This window comes from Bos mutus, chromosome 10 (assembly GCF_027580195.1).
Source record: "Bos mutus isolate GX-2022 chromosome 10, NWIPB_WYAK_1.1, whole genome shotgun sequence".
Lineage (NCBI taxonomy): Eukaryota > Metazoa > Chordata > Mammalia > Artiodactyla > Bovidae > Bos > Bos mutus.
Window position 1 is genome coordinate 2,481,225 of NC_091626.1, and position 16,225 is coordinate 2,497,449.

General features: G+C 45.4%; 1 protein-coding gene across 1 annotated transcript in view; it reads left to right on the forward strand.

The window, feature by feature from the left end:
• The first annotated feature begins 9,153 nt into the window (after positions 1 to 9,153).
• KCNN2 (potassium calcium-activated channel subfamily N member 2) overlaps positions 9,154 to 16,225 on the forward strand; it is a 505,075-nt gene continuing 498,003 nt past the window's right edge. Inside the window, exon 1 of the mRNA XM_070377191.1 lies at positions 9,154 to 10,127. The gene's annotated coding sequence lies outside the window, so the exon portion shown is untranslated. The remainder of the gene's footprint in view (positions 10,128 to 16,225) is intronic.

The following is a 16,225-nucleotide window of genomic DNA, read 5'->3' on the forward strand; positions in this document are numbered from 1 at the left end:
ATTTCCATACAAATTAAACTAGGTGTTGTGAACCCACTTTACCTGCATTAGGTACATGGGGGGACATGGCAATTAACAAGAGAACCCCTACCCTCGTGAAGTCTGTAGCTTATCAGGGAAGGTGAATAATGAACAAGTATTAACTGTTGCACTTCGTACAGGTATATCTTCTAGAGCTGGTATTAAAGTTTCCAAACAATTCAGATTCTACAGAATCATTTAATAAACCAGCATTTACTGGGATAAGCTAAGTTATGATGAGTTAACAATAACAAGAACAACAAATGTTCCTCAGTGACTTGAAACAGCAAATTTGTATTTCTCACTTAAGCTACCCACAGTTGGTTGGCAAAAGGCATCAGTTCATTTTAGTTTGATGGAGGCAAAACCATCTTGCTGCTGCTGCTGCTAAGTCACTTCAGTCGTGTCTGACTCTATGTGACCCCATAGATGGCAGCCCACCAGGCTCCCTCGTCCCTGGGATTCTCCAGGCAAGAACACTGGAGTGGGTTGCCATTTCCTTCTCCAATGCATGAAAGTGAAAAAAAGTGAAGTCCTTCAGTCATGTCCAACTCTTAGCGACCCCATGGACTGCAGCCTACCAGGCTCCTCTGTCCATGGGATTTTCCAGGCAAGAGTACTGGAGTGGGGTGAGGTTATTTAGGGTGCAATTTAGTAGAGTGAGAGAGAGGTAGAAATTTCTTGCCCTGCAAGTAAATGCTTCTGCCCCAAAGGGACATATTTTCACTCACATTTCACATAGCCACATAATTTCATGGGATGGACTGCATTCAGTGGACCCTTAACAAGTGAGATAATCTCAAATTCTCAATCAATCATGGCATTAAGATCAAAGTCCAGGATCTATGAATGATACAAAGTGTTCTTCCTATCAAAGGATAACGTGTAGTGGTTGTCAGATTCAGCTGTGATTACTATTGATTCTAAGAATTCTGAAATAAAAACACAAGTTACCTCACCTGGCCTCATGCAATATATATGGTGGGATGAAATAGGATAACAGTAATAAACAACCCCATAGCCTCAACTAGATGGACCTTTGTAGGCAAAGTAATGTCTCTGCTTTTTAATATGCTGTCTGGGTTGGTCATAACTTTTCTTCCAAGGAGTAAGCATCTTTTAATTTGTGATGAGAAAAAATGAAAGATACACAATAGTGTTTCTTTGTACCTTTTCTGAAATCCACTGGCATATATGGTCAGGGCCACATACTCTAGGAGTGAGGACTGCTCATTAGTAAGGCCCTGAAAATACTTTTAGGAAGACATCCCTTGCTCATTGTTGTCTATGGCCCTTAGCTCTGTCCTAAAAGTGACATTTTCTTGAGCGTCTTTATAGGTTACCATTTGGATTGGGAAGTTGTGGTTCATGAATTAGGTTTTTTGAGGTGAAATTAAAATAATGTTTAATGAGACCAAATTTACTTGGCTGGGAATTGGCAGTACTTGAATCACTAACTGGTTTACTCAGTTAATTTGAAGTTGTCCTTCCAACCAAATGTGGATATAACACTGGTATCATTCATTTGTTCAACAAACATTTACTGAGAGCTTACATTATATTGGTTGCCATTCTAAGATATATTAGTGATCAAAATAGGCAAAGATTGCTATCCTTGTACAACCTGTATCCTATGTACAAGAGAAGCATTCCTCACTCAGTCTAAAGGTAACGTTTCCTCTCTCAGTTCAGTTGCTCAGTCATATCTGACTCCTTGCAAGCCCATGGAATGCAGAACACCAGGCTTCCCTGTCCATCACCAATTTCTGGAGGTTGCTCAAACTCATGTCCATCGAAATCGGTGATGCCATCTAACCATCTTATCCTCTGCCGTCCCCTTCTCCTCCTGCCTTCAAACTTTCCCAGCATCACGGTCTTTTCAAATGAGTCAGTTCTTTGCATCAGGTAGCCCAAGTATTGTTGTTTCAGCTTTAGCATCAGTCCTCCCAATGAATATTCAGGACTGATTTCCTTTAGGATGGACTCGTTGGATCTTCTTGCAGTCCAACGGGCTCTCAAGTCTTCTCCAACACCACAGTTCAAAAGCATCAATTCTTTGGTGCTCAGCTTTCTTTATAGTGCAACTCTCACATTCATACATGGCTACTGGAAAAACCATAGCCTCAACTAGACGGACCTTTGTAGGCAAACTAATGTCTCTGCTTTTTAATATGCTGTATAGGTTGGTCATAACTTTTCTTCCAAGGAGCAAGCATCTTTTAATTTCATGGCTGCAGTCACCATCTGCAGTGATTTTGGAGTCCCAAAAAATAAGGTCTCTCATTGTTTCCATTATTTCCTCATCTATTTGCCATGAAGTGATGGGACTGGATGCCATGATCTTAGTTTTCTGAATGCTGAGTTTTAAGCCAACTTTTTCACTCTCCTCTTTCACTTTCATTAAGAGGTTCTTTAGTTCTTCTTCGCTTTCTGCCATAAGGGTGGTGTCATCTGCATATCTGAGGTTATTGATATTTCTCCTGGCAATCTTGAATCCAGCTTGTGCTTTATTCAACCCCAGATTTTGCATGATGTATTCTGCATATAAGTTAAATAAGCAGGGTGACAATATATAGCCTTAATGTACTCCTTTCCTGATTTTGAACCAGTTTGTTGTTCCATGTCCAGTTCTAACTGCTGCTTCTTGACCTCCATATGGACTTCTCAGGAGGCAGGTAAGGTGGCCCAGTATCCCCATCTCTTTCAGAATTTTCCACAGTTTGTTGTGATCTACACAGTCGAAGGCTTTTGCATAGTCAATAAAGCAGAAGTAGATGTTTTTCTGGAACTCTCTTGCTTTCTCAATGATCCAGTAGATGCTGGCAATTTGATCTCTGGTTCCTCTGCCTTTTGTAAATCCAGCTTGAACATCTGGAAGTTCATGGTTCACATACTGTTGAAGCCTGGTTTGGAGAATTTTGAGCATTACTTTGCTAGCATGTGAGATGAGTGCAATTGTGCGGTAGTTTGAACATTCTTTGGCATTGCCTTTCTTTGAGATTGGAATGAAAACTGACCTTTTCCAGTCCTGTGGCCACTGCTGAGTTTTCCAATTTGCTGGCATATTGAGTGTAGTACTTTCACAGCATCATCTTTTAGGATTTAAATAGCTCAACTGGTATTCCGTCACCTCCACTAGCTTTGTTCATAGTGATGCTTCCTAAGGCCCACTTGACTTCACATTCCAGGATGTCTGGCTCTAGGTCAGTGATCACACCATCATGATTATCTGAGTCATGAAGATCTTTTTTGTACAGTTCTTCTGTGTATTCCTGCTACCTCTTCTTAATATCTTCTGCTTCTGTTAGGTCCATACAATTTCTGTCCTTTATTGAGCCCATCTTTGCATGAAATGTTCCCTTGGTATCTCTAATTTTCTTGAAGAGATCTCTAGTCTTTCCCAGTCTATCGTTTTCCTCTATTTCTTTGCATTGATCACTGAGGAAGGCTTTCTTATCTCTCCTTGCTATTCTTTGGAACTCTGCACTCAGATGCCTATGTCTTTCCTTTACTCCTTTGCATTTAGCTTCTCTTCTTTTCTCAGCTATTTGTAAGGCCTCCTCAGACTACCATTTTGCCTTTTTGCATTTCTTTTTCTTAGGGATGGTCTTGATCACTGCCTCCTGTACAATGTCACAAACCTGCGTCCATAGTTCTTCAGGCACTCTGTCTATCAGATCTAATCCTTTGAATCTATTTGTCACTTCCACTGTTTAATTGTAAAGAACTTAGGTCATACCTGAATAGTCTAGTGGTTTTCCCTACTTTCTTCAGTTTAAGTCTGAATTTGGCAATAAGGATTACATGATCTGAGCCATAGTCAGCTCCCAGTCTTGTGTTTGCTGACTGTATACAGCTTCTCCATCTTTGGCTGCAAATAATATAATCAATCTGATTTCAGTATTGACCATCTGGTGATGACCATGTATAGAGTCATCTCTTGAGCTGTTGGAAGAGGGTGTTTGCTATGACCAGTGCATTGTCTTGGCAAAACTCTGTTAGCCTTTGATGTGCTTCATTTTGTACTCCAAGGCCAAAATGCCTGTTACCCCAGGTATCTCTTGACTTCTTACTTTTGCCTTCCAGTCCCTTATGATGAATAGTACATCTTTTTTGGGTATTAGTTCTAGAAGGTCTTGTAGGTCTTGATAGAACCATTCAACTTCAGCTTCTTCAACATTACTGGTTGGGGCATAGATTTGGATTACCATGATATGGAATGGTTCGCTTTGGAAATAAACAGAGATCATTCTGTCATTTTGAGATTGTGCCCAAGTACTGTATTTCAGACTCTTCTGTTGACTATGATGGCTACTCCATTTCTTCTAAGGGGTTTTTGCCCACTGTAGTAGATGTAATGGTCATCTCAGTTAAATTCACCCATTCCAGTCCATTTTAGTTCACTGACTCAGCTCTCATAGTTTTCCCTTTTTCTTCTTTCTGGCTATCCCAAAATTCTTGAGTAAGTTAGCTGATCAAGAGGGTAAATTAATACTTTGATTGGCTAGTTGACCCATGTTCAAACATTGTGCCTAAATATTAATAACAACTTTTTTATAACTTAAAAACATTTAGTCCTTTTTAGATATTCACTACATATGAAGAATACCAGGGATGGCAGAGCCTGGTGGGCTGCCGTCTATGGGGTTGCACAGAGTCGGACACGACTGAAGCGACTTAGCAACAACAACAACAACAACATATTAATGAGTGCATGCTAAGTCACTTTAGTCATGTCTGACTCTTTGTGACCCCATGAACTGTAGCCCACCAGGTTCCTCTGTCTATGAAATTTTTCAGGCAAAAATGTTGGAGTCAGTTACCATTCACTTCTCTAGGGGATCTTCCTCGTCCAGGGATTGAACCCAGGTCTCCTGCATTGTAGGCAGACTCTTAACCATCTGAGCCACCAGGGAAGCCATGTACAGGGAGGGCTCAGGGTAGGTGTGGATAATTCATGTAAAACAGTTTGCATAGGTTTTCTGGAAAGAAAATTTCCCACCTGATAGTTCCCACTTGCCTTTCTGACAAACAGTATTTCTGTCCTGGTAAGCACCGCTTTCCTCTGGGTGTCCTGTTCTCAGTTGATATCACACACGTCAGATCTGTAAGTATACTGGAAACCATATGGTCCAAATGTCTTATTCTGCAGACGTGACATTTGAGGGCTGGAAATTTAAAGAAGCTTGGTTTACATCTTCAGAGTGTCTGACTGCCTTTGTCAGATGTAAGATTAATTGTAACAGATTTTGCCTGAAAAGCAGATGAAAAAAAAATAAATAAAATCATTTCTTGACTTCCCTTCCCCCTACCTCAGTGCATGATGTTCCAACACTGAGTCTTCCAATTGATGTTTACTTGTGGTATATCTCTCCATGGAAGATGTAGCGCTTAAACCAGTCAGAAAGGGCTTTGTTGAAAGCAATAGTAAAGAGCAACACAGCAGTGACTTAAACTTAAAACTTAAAACAGACACTGATTTCTCTCTCCTATAAAAGACATGCAGAGATAGGCTGCTCAGGGGTGGTGAGCCAGCCAGCAGTCTTCATGTTTCAGGTCCTTCTTGCTCAGCTCTCCACCATCCCTGGAGTGTGGCCCTTGTCCTCCTATCCAGGTTGGCTTGTCTGTCCATCATATCTGTATTCTAGACAGCAGGATTTTGGAAAGAGAAGAAAGAGGTAAAATATGAATGTTACTGAGTCAGTGTCAGTCAGGTGTGATCAGAAAAGCAGGACTAGTAAGAGTGAAGTAGAATAAGGGATTTATTTGAGGGACTTGACCTTCCAAACTGTGGGTATGGGTTAAACTGTTTCTGTTCTGCTGTGCTGGTTTTGTGTATGGGTGCTGAGCCTGAGGAGAGCAGGGCAGGCCATCTGAAAGATGGACGTGTTCATGGTCAGTTTTATGTGTCACCTTGGTAAGGCTGCCACCCTCTGTCATTCAGCCAGGTGCTGTGTAGGGATTTTGTATTTGTGACTGGTCTATAATCAGTTTAAGTAAGGAAGATTATCCTTGGTAATCTGGGTAGGACTGATTCAATCCGTCAAAAGGCAGAACAGAGGCTGCCCAGAAGAAGAAATTCCACCTCCCAACTGCAGCTTCCCTTCATGTCTGGGAGGTCCAGCCTGCCCTTCCTGATGGCCTACCTAACAGACAGCTGGCTTTCAGTGGAAGACAGTTCCTCGTAATGACTCTCTTAATTTGTATCTCCTGCTGGTTCTGTGTCTCTGGCAAAACCCTGATGGCACAGACTTGGGGAGAGAGAAACAAGGATGCCCTGGAACCCACGCAGAGGAAGTAGAAGCTGCATTCATCTTTAACTGCCTCCAAGCCTCCAGCTGCAAGGAGGCTGGTGGAAAGCTGGCTTTGTCATGCAGCTAACCCACCTTGTCCAGGAGCTAGAGAAGCAGCAGGATCCAGCAGGGAGGGGACTGCGGCAGGCCCAGCTGCTCTGTCATGCTGACAGGACAGGACGAGCCAGCAGATCTGTGACACGGTGCGCCAGCTGCAAGGGCCCCCGACTTTCCTGTGACCTTCCTAGTGTAGCCATGGCTGCCGCTGCACTTCTGCCTTCCTGACCTTGTGGGAATGTCTCCTGTGCCCATCCTAGTCCAGGACCAAACTAGAGGAGGGGAGCTTGGGAAACACTGCTCCAGTTGAGCTAGGCTGACACAGTACAAAACCACCACCACCAAGGTATCTCTGGGGAGGTTTTTTGGAAGCTCCCAGATGCCGATTTATTTTATAGCTCCTTGGCCTGATCGAGCAGAGCATATTTGGCTGTATGTCTCAAAATGACAGGTTCTCTTCTTTTGAAAGGGAGGACGAACTTGGGGTTGCTAACTAATCCTTTCAGTCAGAGGACTACTCTTTACAGGACGCAGTTCCTATCTTCTGAAGCCTAATTTTTAGGAGGGGAAATAACATATTGGACAAACCTGTGTGTTAAGCTTCGTAAACAGAAATACTTCCCCTTCATCAGTTCAGTTCAGTCGCTCAGTCGTGTCCGACTCTTTGTGACCCCATGGACTGCACTCCAGGCTTCCCTGTCCATCACCACCTCCCGGAGATTGCTCACGTGTCCATAGGGTCAGTGATGCCATCCAACTATCTCATCCTTGGTTGTCCCCTTCTCCTCTTGCCGTCAGTCTTTCCTAGCATCAGGGTCTTTAACACTGAGTCAGTTCTTTACATCAAGTGGCCAAAGTATTGGAGCTTCAGCATCAGTCATTCCAATGAATATTCAGGACTTCCCCTTCATGGTCCCTTGGAAACCTTCATGGGGTGTTTTTATGTTAAAAAAAAAAAGAACAAAAACCGTTCATATATAAAGTATGATTCCCAGGACAGCAGTGAAGCACTATCAGTGGGTGATTCTGTACCCTAGGTATCAGAGGATATCTTCTATAGATTAGCAGCAGCACTTCTTAAAAGCCTTGAGGGGATGCTTTCTTCTCAGGAAGAAGAAAATGCAGGGTCAGCAACCAGGGACTTCAGTAAATGGAATGCCTTTGGGGCTCTGCTTTAGTACAATGCAAAGGAAATCATGGATTTACATAGACAAAATGCCTCTTTGTGTGTACAAATTCAACCAAATCAACTCCAGTACATGTATTATGTAAGACATATATTATGTCTATGGAGCTTTATCACAGGCCAGGCTCTGGTCTAAGCAAGGCACTGGTCTAAGCAATGTAAGTAGATTAGCACATGAAAACTCACTAGAACCTCAGAGTATTTACCTTCACTATTATTCATATTTTACAGATAAGGAAGTGCAGCACACAAAATAAATTCAACAAGAGGTTGAACTCAAGACTGATACTCTGGAGCCCTTCTCTTACATTTCCCCGATTCACTCCTGGGTCCTGACTCATCCCAGAAATAATACATCCAGTACCCTCTCTGTTCTAAGTAAGGCAGGAAAGTGAATACAGGAAAAAGTGTTTCAGCAAAAACAAACACTTAAAGCAAGAGTTTCCCCTCAGCCTACAGATAACTGCAAAATTAATTATATGCCCTATTTTAGGATTGTTCTGATTAAATACAGTGAAATAAATAGTAACCTCTTACTATTTGGGGATGAGTTTTAAAGGAAAAACCCTGAAAGTGAAAGGGAAGAAGAGGTGAGGCTGGATGGGCTTAGCACCTCCAGTCAGACCTGGAGGAGTGCCCTGTGATGGGGTCCACGCTCCCCCCACACCTAGTGGACCGACAGAGCCCTTCTAGTTAAGGTCTGTGAGGGCACATGTTTAATGCTCCTCTGAAGCACCTAGGAGTCCTCCGGGGAGTTGCACAGCCCCGGGGGCTCAAGAACTGTTTTGGGAAGGAGTACTGGAAAGAAGGGGCTTGGAAGGCAGCTATCAGTTTAGGGCCTTCCAGACTGGTGCACTGTGCTCCATGCTATGATAAGGTGGGACTCAGGTGTTGTTTTCTCCTGGGTCAGTATCCACTGGGGCCAAGAACCCATATATGACACCGTAACTGGCCTGTTTTTTAATAGGGGGAGGGGTGTCACTGTGGGCTTTGACCCAGAAACCAGCCAGAGGTGTGTATTATGCTGACAGCCAGCTCTGAAACCCCTGGTAAGAAGGCAATCAGATAGCAAAGGATATGATTCTTCATTGTCCTTGAAGTCACTTCGAACCTGTGATGACCATGTGACTGATTAAAAACCCAGACAGGTTGAGTGTTGCAGAAAATATGAAATGAGCCTGAAGCCTGTAAATCCACGGAGGAATTTTTTTTTTTTCCCTAGGCAGCTGATAACAAAAGGTCTCCAGCATGATAAACTGCCTGCCTGCAATTCAACTGTATCAAAATCCTCTTGGCTCTCTTAAAAATAAATAAAATTGGAAATGGAAACGTGTGAAGACATACTGAACAGTAGCAATCAAGATTTCGAAGGCTAGAGACATTATGCCATTCACAGAATTCAGGAAAACAGCCTGTCTGTGGAAGGCTGTCCCAGCTCCAAAGGCTGAGCGCGGCTGGGTGAGTTCCCCGCAGCCGCTGGAAGCGAGCTATAAATAGAGCGGGGCGGGAAGCGCCCTGCTCAGGGGGCGGGCGGGAGATCCCCGGCTCTCCGCTCCCCACCCTCCGCCTGCGGCGCGCGCTCCCGGCCGGGGAAGCCTGCGCGGCGGGCCTGCCGCCTTAACCCTCGCCACTCCGGGTAGCTCCGGGAAGCAGCTATTGGCGGGGAGGGCGTGATGGCGAACCGGCTGGGAAGGGAAACGGAGACACGCTTCTCACCTGGGCCTGGCAACCCTCCACCGGGGATCTCTCCACCCCCTTCTCTTTCCCTTCGAGCTTTGGTTAACCCTTGAAATCCGGCCTTGAAATACACAAGAGGGGGTTTGTTCCCTGACTTGAAGTCGAGCGGCTGAAATCCAGGTCTTTTAAAACCATCCCAAATTTGGTTTGAGGAATCATGTTGGCTGTCCTATTTCAGCGTGGCGTACCCTCCCCCGTGCTGCTCTGGACAGTTCCTTTTCCTCGGGAGGGAACTGTCAAGCGAGGTGTGTGTGTGTGCGCGCGCGTGTGTTGTTTTCGGCGCATGCACACCCCTCGGTAGCCTCAAGGTCGGCAATACCCTGAGCATTCCCGGCCCCCCGCCGTCCGGGCTCGGCCCTGCCAGGCAGGGACGGAGAGAGAGGGAGTCCCCCGTCCCGGCAGGGCGTTCTGCGAGCGGTTTCAGCGACCAGCAAGGTCGGTGCTGAAGCAGGGCCGGGCGCGGGGAAGCTGGGCTCCGGAGGGTGGACCCCAAACAGCCGCCACTGGGCGGCAGGGACCCGGCCGGGCCGCTCGGCGCGCCAGGACTCCCCCGGGGGTGCTCGGAGACCCCGGAGAGGAGGAGCGGGGAGGGGCGCGGGGCTCTCCCAGGCGGCGAGCTGTCCCGGAATTTGAGGACCGGAGAGGCAGCTGGTTTCTGCCCAGGACTCCTGATTTCTTCTCAGATGGAAACAGTTTCTCCAGGTGAACCTGCTGGAATTCTCAATGGAGTCTCACTCGGGTTTAGCCTCCTGGTACATTTAACCGAGGCCGCATTTATCCCCGTGAGAAGAGGAAGGTGCCAAATGGAGCGGGGCTGTCGGTTGCAGAACACGGTAAGCTGGAGACGAAGGTGGCCTTGCCAGGGGCTGGGGTGGGGTGGTGGGGCACAGATTTAATGGGACCCTCCTCTCCCAGCCAAGATGGTGAAAGGAAGTTTGCCTTGGTCTTCTACTCCCGTTCACCCTCCCAGGCCTTCTCTGCTTTATCTTTTCCCTGCCTCCACTCATAAGTTAAAAAGAAACATTCCCCTGGGTGGGTGGGTGGTGGAGAGACTCCCTTATGTTCTTATTTTCGGCATGTTCAGGTTCTAGGCTAGTCGCAGATGCCACAGTGCGACCTGAAATTTCCCATCGCCCTTCCTTCTCTTGCACCTCTCCTCCCTTCTCCCTTGACTGAGTTCCCTGCTCCCCTCTCTCCTGATGCAGCCTACTTTTCTTTCTTTATTATCCTCCTTTCTAAGTTTCCTTTTCTCTCTTCAAAAATTTGAACCATAAGGCAGGGAGGGAGGCGGGAATGTTGTGACTGTAATGTACTGCTGGAGTGATAGGGTGATGGGTTGATGGTTTATGAAGCATTTATTCACCAAGCATTGTTGAGCACTCACTCTGCGCACTTCTTCCTGTATTCAATGACCAGACCATTTTCTCAAAAATAAACTGCCCCCCGGCTTTTTCCTGAGAACCTCTCTGCTTTCCTCTAGGCTGCAGGAGTGGACATCTGCAGGACATGAGGAAGAAGAGGGAGTGTCTTAGATCCAGGCTAGTTGGGTGCTTCTATGCTCTCACTCCTTGGAGGCCTGATAATTAATCACACATTAGTCATGTTAACCATTTATCAAGCACTCACTGTGTTTGTGGTATTGTTCTAAGAACTTTACAAGTATTCACTCATTTAAACCTCGTAACAACCCCATGAAGTAATGACTACTATTATTTTTTACACGTGACATAGGAACGGAAGATTTAAAGAATTTGTTCATGATCACACAACTATTAAGTGGGAGAGCTGCGATTGGAACACAGAACATCAGACGCTGGATCACAACTCTTAATCTATTATATATCTGTGTCCTTAGATATTTGCCCATCTATCTGAGATGGTTGAGTGAACAAGGCAACCAAAATCCTTTGGAGTCTGTATTTTAGTTAAGGGAAACAGACAATATATTCAGCAGATAGACTGGATAACTTCAGGCAGTGGTAGATGCCACAAAGGAAAGAGAACAGAATTTGTACTAGGGAGTGGCGACCTTCACGTCAAGAATAGAGAGGGACATTCTCTTTGCGGTGGGAACTTTCAGGCTGAGACCTTAAAGCACTGAGGAAAGGAAGTACAAATAGCTAGTGAATGTGTACTAGTTATTAACTTTAGTAATTACGGGAATGCAAATCAAAGTCATGGGATACTCAACCCATTTGGTTGGCCTTGAATTAAGAAGTTTGAAAATATCAAGTGATTTAAGAGGATGTAGATCCACAGGACCTTCCAACATTGCTGATGGGAATTTAAACTGGCACAATGACTTTGGGAAATGTTTGGCATTGTGCCCTAATTTGGACATTTGTACACCTGTGATCCAATTGTTCAACTCACTCCTACATTTATATATATTAAAAACTCTTGGATTTGTTCAACAGGAGACATGTATATGAACATTCATAACAGTCTGGTTTTAATGAAAGTCTGGAGAGAACTCCGATGCCCATCACCAAGGAATAGATAAACATTGTAATATTTTCACTAAGAGGAATATTATACAGCAGTCAAAATGGATTAACTGGGTGACACATAACAATATGATTGCATACAAGCTATATAATATTAAGTGAAAATTGGATGAAAGATTACATACAGCAAGACAATCTCATAATGTTGAAAATTAACAAGAAACCCTTCCACTTAGGAATATATGTAGATGCATATACAAAAATAGGAAATTTATGAAAATACGAAAGCAAGACAATAAAACTCTGAGATTTGTACTTGTGTTTACCTTAGACGGGGAGAAGCCAGGTGACCATGTGATTCCTTAGGGGTGAGTCAGTGGCAGGGTCTCGCCTAGGTTTTGACTGGTAGGGTCAGGTCTGCTTGTTACATTGTTAAAAATAACTTGTAAATAATGAAAGGTGACAGGCCACGCATGCAACTAACGAAAGTAAATGATGAATTAAACATTAAGACTAACCGTGTTCTGTGTTGGAAAGGTAGGAAAGAACAGAAGTAGATGCCTCAGTCTGGCAAAGGGAGGCTGATGTTTCTCAGGATGAGGAGAGTAGCCAGAGTCAGGGTTGGCCAGCAGATCAGACAGGTGGTCTGGAACCAGATCGTGCAGAGCCTTGTAGGTCAAGCTAAAGATTGAAGGGTTTTAAGGAGAGAGTGAAATAACATTGGATTTAAGGTTTTCAAAGGCTCCTCTGTGGCTGTGTGGAGAATAGACGATGGGAAGGCACTTCAGAGGCCACTGTAGTAAGAAAGGAGAGGAGATGGCGTGGGTGCAGCTGTGCTTCTGCGTGTTACTTACTGCATCGGGCACTAGCCTGGAGGTCAGGTGGAGGTCAAAATCTAGTTCTTGCTCCCTCGTCAGGAAATGTCCTTGTCACAGGGCTTTGAAGGCCTGGAGGAAGAGCACCGTTTTGAGATTGGCGGTCAGGGCTCTGTGGGTCAGCAGCAGCCCAGGGGGAATCAGTGCCATGAGCATGGACTTGAAGAGAAGTCGATGGATTCGGGACACATGTTGAAGGTAGAATGGACGGGGCCTATTGATGGATTAGAGATGGGTGTTAGGGAAAGAGAGGAGTCAAAAGTGACACCTGCATTTTTTTTTTTATTTGACTGTGAGGATATTGATGCTGTTTACAGCGAATGGAAAAAATCTTATTTTAAGTATATTAATTTTGAAATTCTGTTAGACAGTCAGGTGTACATGTCAGGTAGGGAGTTGGTTTGAGTGTGAATCTTGAAGGACAATCTGCGGCAAGAGACTTAAGTGTGGAAAGTATAAGCCTGTAGATGGTGTAGTCCAAATTCCTTCACTTAAGTTGTCACTGTCAGATTGTGAATTCCCTGGGGGCAGAGGAATTTTGTCTTTTTAATCCTCAGAGGAGGGTAAAGTAGAATAGGTTATCCATAAATATTGGTTGAATAGATACCAGAAGGATGCATCAACAGTGCAGAGGTGGAGAAATCGAGGGACCATGGAGGAAATGTCCTGGATGACCCTACCAGTGTCCAAAAGTTGAGGCTGTGTCCTTTCCAGTTCCTCCTGAGGCTGAAGCAAGTCTAATGGAGATGCCAACCCTTTAGGAAGATGTGACCTAGAGTCTTGGAGCCACTGTTCCATGTGGTACCCAGAGCTATTCAGAGCAGCCCCAGATGGCACAGACTAGAGAGTAAAGGAAAAGGCTGGCCGGGAGAGCCCTGAGGGTCAGGGAGGCCAATGCAGAAGCACGGAGCTGGCACAGGTACTCAGCCAGGAATGCAGCAGAGCTTGTTGGCGCAGGGACAGGTGAAATCAGAAAGAGGAGAGAGGACCCAGAGGCTGAACCAAAGGAAAGGCAAGGGAATTGTTACCAATGGAGCCATAGATTTGGTGTCAAGTCCAGTGTATATTATAGGCGTATTGATAATCACCAGCTACCTACCTTGGGGCTGGCCACAATCTTCTTATATGCCCCAGGTCCACAAGACCCCAAGCTGTGCTGTCCTTTGAGGCCTGCCCATCTCAGATACCCCATCCCATCGTCCTGCGGAGCCTCCTGAGCAGCACTGCCCCTCACAGTACCCTCCAAATCCAGGCTTGAGGTGACCTCCCTGACTACACTTGTGCCGGCAAGGTTCTCCCATGCCACCGTTCCATCACTGCTGCCATTTAGTTCCCCAGCCACCACCCTTGCACATTGCAGTTCGTGTCTCTTTACTTATCCGTCTCCTTCCTTTTGGCGATGCCCTTGTGTCTATTCACTGGTGTATCTCTGGTCCAAGCAGAGACTGGCTTAAGGGACATTGCACAGGGATTGTCAAAAGAAGGAGGGAGGAGGAAAATTTCCCCTTTTTGTTTGGCTTTAAGATGATCAGGATGAGACCATCCCCTTCTCACTAAAGATAAACACACAAAGTCCTCTCTTTCCTTGGACAGCTGGATACAGTATTGCTTAAGAATGTAAACTTTGGAATAAAATCAACTGGAATTCGTTTCAGGCTCTAACGCAAATAGCTAGGGGGGTCAGTTCTCAAAGACTCAGTTTTTTTCATCTGTCAAATGCAGAAAATAACAAAACCTCCCTTATGTTGTCATTGTCAGTTTTAAAGAAGGCAATGATGTGAAGCTTCTAAGCACAGTGCCCGGCATAAAATAGGGTCCCTGTAAAGTCTAGGTATTGGGCTTCCCTGATAGCTCCATTGGTAAAGAATCTGCCTGCAATGCTGCTGCTGCTGCTGCTGCTAAGTCGCTTCAGTCGTGTCCGACTCTGTGTGACCCCAGAGACGGCAGCCCACCAGGCTCCGCCATCCCTGGGATTCTCCAGGCAAGGACACTGGAGTGGGTTGCCATTTCCTTCTCCAGTGCCTGAAAGTGAAAGGTGAAAGTGAAGTTGCTCAGTCGTGTCCGACCCTCAGCGACCCCATGGACTGCAGCCCACCAGGCTCCTCTGTCCATGGGATTTTCCAGGCAAGAGTACTGGAGTGGGGTGCCGTTGCCTTCTCCCATCTGCAATACTGGAGACCCCAGTTCAGTTCCTGGGTTGGAAAGATCCACTGCAGAAGAGATAGGCTACCAACTCCAGTATTCTTGGGCTTCTCTGGTGGCTCAGCTGGTAAAGAGAATTCCATGGACTGCATGGTCCTTGGGGTCACAAAAAATCGGATATGACTGGGTGACTTTCACAGTTTAGATATTCTTATTTTCTAAGACATTTAATTGTCAATGCCTTCTTTATTGACCAACTTCAAGGAAATGCTTCTAATTCTGAGAATCAAGGCTCCTTATCCAGAGGCGCCTGTGCTCTGGCAGTGAGGTAGTAGGCATTTTTGCCAAAGGAAATATTTCCTGGGCATGTGGGCATTTGCTGTCTCATTCCTCACATTATGCCATGTAGTATTCCACTGTACATAATTCTTGGCGAGCCAGGAGTCTGAATAACAGTGAGGATTCAGAATTTATTCATTCAACATTTCATAAACTGTGATTGAATGTCTTACTATGTAAATGGAGATGCAGTGATGACTAAGACACAGCCCCTGCTTTCAAGGAAATCAGTCTAGTTAGGAAGGCAGACAAATAAACCAACAATGACAATTCGCATATTCACAGGATTACTTCTGGTCCAGACCTCCACACCCCCACTTCCGCCCAGCCCTGGCAAGATTGGTGTGAACATAGTAATGTTACCGATCTGGGTCCTTGGACTCTTTAGTCAATAGAAATTGAGAAGAGGCCAGATGAGAATTTCAAGCAAGGCTTTATTGTGGTTCATGCTGCAGCACAAGGGAATGAAAACAAGTAACAGGTGCCCTTGCTGGCTCCCCAGGAGGATGGGCTGGTTCCTTAAGCGGGGTGAGGGAGGGCGGCAGGTCCATGGCTTGGGCTGTTCGGGTGACTTATGTGGCCTGCCCACACCCTTGGTGGTGCTTTGTGCAGGCATCATGCCCAGTGTGCTGTTTTTGTTCCTCCCGCCTCAGAAATAGCAGTTGGTTTGTGGCGTTTGTACCTTACTGTTTATGATTTTCTCTGACTGCACAAGCCAGTTATTTTTAGTCCCTTAGAGTTTCTTTGTATTCTGCTGCCGGAGAAGCCCTTTGTCCAGGTGCAAGCAGGTAAAGTGTCCCAGGTCCCAGGCTGTCTTAATAATAGTCATGGTATTTGTAGATATATTTACAGTGTACAAACACGTTCAGGCTTCCCTGATAACCCAGTTGGTATAGATTCCATCTGCAATGCAGGAGACCCCAGTTCAATTCCTGGGTCTGGAAGATCAACTGGAGAAGGGATAGGCTATGACTCTAGTATTCTTGGGCTTCTCTGGTGGCTCAGCTGGTAAAGAATCTGCCTGCAATGAGGGAGACCTGGGTTTGATCCCTGGGTTGAGAAGATCCCCTGGAGAAGGGAAAGGCTACCCATTCCAGTATTCTGGCCTGGAGAATTCCACGGACTGAA